We start from the raw sequence: 6251 nt of genomic DNA, 5'->3' as shown, positions 1-6251 counted from the left end.
TTGGACAGTGTAAAACATGACAAAATAATCATTTGTAAATAATCAAGGGTTCGTGGGGGAGAGAGGGGAACAACTGAGGAGCTGATACCAAGGAAAGTAGAAAGAAAATATTTTGAGAATGATGATTGCAACAAATGTACAAATATGCTTGACACAATGGATGTACGTATGGTTTGTGATAAGAGTTGTATGAGTCCCCGATAAAATCATTTTTTTTAAAAGAAGGTCTTCAGCTAGCCTAAGGAGTTAAAGGTAATGTTTATTTAATTTTCTTTCCTTAAGTGGTACCAAAAATTTATATTAGCCCATTAATTTTATTAACAAATTAGATATCTTCTTTCTACAATCAGATTAAAATATTTTCTACCCTTAAGAAAATCATGCTCCTAGAGAATTTGGAAGTTGTATCAGGTTAACTAAATATTTACCTATTTACATAAAATTCTTCTCACTTTCTTTATTGTGTACATGTTCATAATATATTCTGCAAAAGGTGTTTAAAGTAAATTTTATTTATTTGGCTTGAGGGGGAAATAATTTATTTATGAAAATAGAACTATAAAGGGCAAATGTAGTGAAGATAGGACGTTTCAATGATGCTGTCACCCTGAGCTGTCCTTTGGAACATGGTTTCCAAAATTAAAACCATTCAAATAAGATCTTCTCTATGTACCACCTATCCTGCTACTCATACTAGGAAGATCAGTCAGCTGGGTTCTGACTACAGATCTATTCCAGAAGGAAAGAAGAAACAGTAACGATAGCTTCACGAGCCTACAGTGACAGATTCTATGACCTCAGAGGAAACGGCAGCCACTAACTGAGCACACAGAGACCCTGGGTGCTGCAAACAGTTAGGAATCAGCTATTAATTAAAGAGTCACGCAGAATCAAGTCCTGGCTATCTACGGCAGAAAGATCACAGCCCCGGGCACCATACGATGCATGATTCTTCTCTGAAACGTGATGTCACCATGAGTGAGAATCGGCTCGATGGTAACTGGCTGTGTCGTCTCAGAGGGAGAACTGGAGCACGGAGGAAGAGCGGACGCTCACGTACACGATAATCCAGTGAAAAAGGAAAGCAAGTGAGACAGAGCAATCTAGAGAGCGAGTAGGGCTGACGTGCTTTGTGCAGGAACGGGGCATGAGCTGAAGGCATGCGGAAGGGCTGGGGGAGAGCACAGAATCAGGCGATGTGTCGTGGAAACCGTGACATCTGAGGAGGAGGGTGTCTTGAGTAACATCTCCCAACCCAGTTGGCTGAGGTAGAATTTGGAGAACGACTAGACACGAGGAAGGGAGGGTTGGTGGAGGAAAGAGACGATTCCAAGGAAGGGGTGCTAAATGAGTGCAGAAAGAAGGACAGGAACCTGGAGTTTCTGATGGAAGAAAACAAGGATTTCTTCTATTAAATTAGAATTCAGGTGCTGCTGACTCCCAGAATGGATTAGAAGCAGCTCTCAATGCAAGCCTGCACAACAGGGAGGTCGAAACATAAAGTCACAAAGAACTGGTACGCATGCAACGTCAGATAGTTCCATTCAGCTGGAGCCCCGATTAAAAAGACCCGCTTCTCAACACGTGAAATCCGTGCATCAGCGTGCTGGGCCATCAGAGGTTTCTTTGTGAACTTAGTGGTAGCACTTAGTTCTAAACCGGAGAAAAAGAAAAGTGGACACATCCTATGCACATGCTCTAGAAGATGCTTAAATGTGACACCTCAGAAACTGATCTGGATCAGAACCTTTCTCACCAGCCGTAAGCAGTCAGAGAAGGAACAACTGGCCAGCAATCACGTTTAGGTTCCTGGGTTTTTACAGGAGCCCTGGTGGCAGAGCGGTGACTTGTCGAGCTGATAGCCAGCAGCTGCTCCAAGGGAGAAAGATGGAGTTAGCATCTTGGAAACTCGCAGGGGCAGGTTTACCCTGTCCTAGAGGGTCCCTATCAGCCAGCATTGACTCGATGGCAGTCCGTTGGGTTCTGAGTTTGGGGTATTTAAAGGGATATTCAACGACCCTCAGTTGGCTGTTCTAACAATCTCCACTCATGATCGAGGCTGGGTAAAAGAAGTGACCAGACAAAATCCGAACATGCTCAGCAACAGGGAACTAGTTAAAGCACATACGCAAATTGCCAAAGATAGCAGCACACACCACACAGAGGCGAGCGTGCTTGGGGGCGAAATGAAAACCCTGTCATTCAAGTCCATCCCGAATTTCAGAAACAGGATATGGTGACCACCTGCAAGGTTCTCCAGTTCCATCATCCAAGCCTGGGACCATAGGAGCCAGCTGGCTCTCACAGACATTTTAGGGTCCTTCCTGCACCCACAGATACACCCCAACTTTATCAGGATGATATGTATCATTGGCACAATTTTCCTCCTCCCCCACCCACCAAGGTTTCATGATATTGGTATTTTAAAGGTTTTCTGATTTAATGACTCTTGTTCCATCTGACAGAGAAATTGTTCGGGCTCCTCTTGGAAGCAGGGGTAGGATGAACTCCTTTCAAGATGAGTGAAGGCACTTGTCCTAAGAGCAGACACGTGGTGATTAGTTCATGCATTGGTAAGCATGGGGGCACTGGAATCTCTGTGAGGATCATTGTCTTTTCCACTGTGATTGGAAGACAATATGTCCTTTATGCAATGTCATGTACAGAATGTAGCTCGTACGGCTGGTTCACGGCAGTTCAAATTTCTTTTTTTTTGTTGAAAGTTCCGAGAACTCCATTGATATATCATGCTTTTGGTCTATCAATGCCCTTTTAACACCTTTCTGTCTGTCTTTTCCCTTTACTTTCTGCCCCTGGCTAAGTCTTATGTGTCCTTTATGATTTTATTTAAGGTCACTTCTCTCTGATGGTTCCTCCTGGCCCCTGAGTTAGACATCCTTTGCCTGAACTACCCAATCCTCTCTCTTGACATTTATTATAGTAGTATTAACATTTTATGTGATATATATATATATATCTCGACACACACACACACACACATATACCATTTGCCATGTCAACATTGTGCACATGGAAAATCCAGTGACATTAATTACACTTATCCTGTGGTGCTGCCATCACTATTCTCCCTGCTTAGTTTTCCCATCACCCTTAACAGAAGCTCCGTGCCTCCTAAGCAGTGATTCCTTCCCTCCTTCTCCTTCCTATAGCTGGTAAAGATGAACAAACTGAAGTCTCTATTCATTTGCCTACTTTTCTTATTTCCTTTAAGTGGAATCATACACATTTTGTCCATTCCACTAGACTGGCGGCTCCTACGTGGAGCTCACCTCCTTTAACTATCACTGAATCTCAGGTCCTTGGCCCAGTCTGAAGACGTAGTAAATCTGGGCTTTACCATTTGTATCACTGCTACTTGGAAAGCTTTAAAAAAAAAATGCATTCATGCCTTTGGCCACATCAAACACTTACTCAAAATGGCTGGAAGCAGAAACAGCTATGTGCCAGTTTAGAAACTTCATGAGCATTTCCGATGCATAACCAAAGTTAGAGACACTGGTAAAAAAAAGCTGGATGAATGAACTGAATGATGGCAGATATGGATGTGCTATCAGGAGGGACTAGTCTCTAGACAAGGACACCATGCTTGGAAAACTAGAGGGTCGGCAAACTGAAAGAAAAGGAAGACCCCCAGTGAGATGGATTTACACATTCGCTGCAACCCTGGCCTCAAGCATCGTGATGCTCTGGAGATGGCGAGAGACTGGGCAGTGAGTGTCAAGTCTGTTGTGCTCAGTCCCTCTGAGTTGGGATTGACTTCACAGCATGTAACAACATGCTTTTAACATCTTGGAAAATATACTTTGATAATGCACACAGAATGCGTAGGGTTGGAAGTCAAACACTAGTCTTGATCACTCTACTCTGCAAGATTCCGTTTCAACACTAATCAAAAATTGAGTGACACTTATTAAGAGTCAATCTGCTTCATGATCTGTAGCTCTGGCTACTACTATGAGCAGGACGGGCTGGGGACAGGTAACCTTGTACTGAGGAGGATGGCAATTCCCGAGGGGGAAAGGACACTCTACTGCATTCACATGCCCCTCAACAGAAGGCGTGTCCAGGACAGACTCTAGAGTCTTTCCCAGGGGTGTCCACTATGCTGAAAGTTACTAGCAGATTAAAACCACCAGTCCGTTTGGAGCTGTGTTGACTGCTGCCCCAAACAAAAGCAATGAATATGTTCAAGGACCAACTCGAGGGCATGTTAGGACAAGCACTCCCCTCCACCCTACTATTTGGAGATACATTTCTACACAAAACTTTCAATGCATGAGCAGCTTTGATGTTGGGTGTGGGTGGAAGCACAGAGAAGAGATATGCCAGGTCAGCCTCATGGGCCTCTGACATGACCAGCCTGGGCAGTACAAAATCCCGGAGCAGCAATAGAAAGTAGTGCGAGGTATGGTGTGCCTTCTGGAAACAGCAAGTAAAGTCCCACTGGGTGGGCGCAAGGGACCAGAGATCAGAGAGAACATTCCTAGGAGTCAGGGCACATCAGTATTTGTGTATCAAAGGTTGTGGGAGTATACAAGAGTTTAAATGATCTGAGAAACCATGGACGATGATACTGAAATTCCAGCAGATGACAACATGACGTGGGTGATACAGAGGCTGGCATTCTAAGTGTGTGCCTTGACAGCTTGCCTCTATGATTTGTAAAAGAAGAGTAATAAAATACCAGAGCAAGTTCTACATCCTCCCTGTCATTGACATTCTTCAGTTTTTTGGTTCCCCAGAACTCTCAGTTGGATTGAGATTTTTGAGTTCTGGGGAAAATATTTCAAAGTGATACTATTTGAATTGTACCTCTACCCTGTGATACTGGAAAACAGTGATGATTACAGAAAGTTTCCTGCCCTTTGTTTTTAGGAAAATGGTGTACAGCAAATAGACACCTTTCTAGTAGGACTTAGATATGAGTCAAGAAGCCCTCTTGCTCACCTGACAAAGCCAAATGCAGGCCTCCAAATTCCCATTCCTTTCTTCACAAATAAGCAAACTGTCTCCATTGATAAATCAGACACCAAGTACTTGTTAGCCTGACTGGCCTCCTCGTCCCTGCACTTTGGCCTACCTTCAGCCTGATTTTGTATCTCAAACCCCTTTCATCCCACATGCCAATGCCCACTTATTTTTCTGGCCTTGTTCACTCTCGGCCTCTACAAAAGAAAATATTTTCCCTTAATTCTTGAGACTCTTGTAGATCTTGTGGTCGGAGTCATCTCCAATCACAATAACCCCTTCCCTCTCTATTAGTAATCGTTCCCCCCTACCCTCTCATCTTCCTTAATAAAACCTCTCCTAAAGTGAATCTGGATTTGTCCCTATCTAAATATGGGTATGTCCCTATCTAAATCTGGGTTGTTGGTTTTTTTAGATAAAAGTTAAATATAACTTCCTAGTCATTCATACTTAAAGGTTTTCTCCTCCTCTTACTCAGCTGACATCTGCTCTACTGAGGAATCTGGGGTTTTGAGGGAGGAGGGGATAATAGAGTATCATTTTAGAGCACTGTTGGCAAGCTTGGGAGAAAGAAAATGACATTCTAAGGCAAAAAGAAAGGAAAAATTAAAGAACAAAAATCCATACCCCCGCTTGGTAATTTTTGCACAATGCAGACGCTCATAAAGCAACTTCAAGTTTAACATCAGAGTTTACTGTTCACATTCCAGAGACTAAAGTTCAACCATCCACCCATTATTGAACACGGCTCCCTGCCAAACACTATTCAAGGCACCGAGGAGTCAGTGGTGACTTGAAAAGTGGATCTTGAGACCACGGAGGACACTTTCAAGGTCTGAATAGCAATGCAGGGCCACAGCCTTGGGGACTTCTCCAGACTCAATAGGCCCAATAAATCTGGATTCTTTAAGAACTTGAAGGTCTAGCCACATCTTCCCCCTTTCTATCAGGATTTCTCTATTGTGTTACTGATTAGAATGTTCAGCAGTGGTAGCCACGCACCTGTGGGAATGATTTCTTTTTTAAGGATTAATATCAAACTAGTCCCAAGGAGTTGGAGATTGAGAAAGTTCGCTCCATATCTCACATCTCTGGGTTCTGCAAATCACTTCAGCATCCCACAGAACTCATGAGAGTTCAAGGAAAGACAGTGGTGGGTTCAATCCAGTCAAGAGTCTGAAAGTCATGCACAGGTAAGCCTGTTGCTGGGGCTAGAGAACAAACCCTACTCCTGGTTCTTGCTGGTGATGAGCTCACACTTC

Source organism: Echinops telfairi, unplaced genomic scaffold, assembly GCF_000313985.2.
Source record: "Echinops telfairi isolate 266 unplaced genomic scaffold, ASM31398v2 ScPeMD7_31;HRSCAF=116, whole genome shotgun sequence".
Classification (NCBI taxonomy): domain Eukaryota; kingdom Metazoa; phylum Chordata; class Mammalia; order Afrosoricida; family Tenrecidae; genus Echinops; species Echinops telfairi.
The sequence above is the reverse complement of the archived record's forward strand: the minus strand, read 5'-3'. Positions refer to the sequence as shown.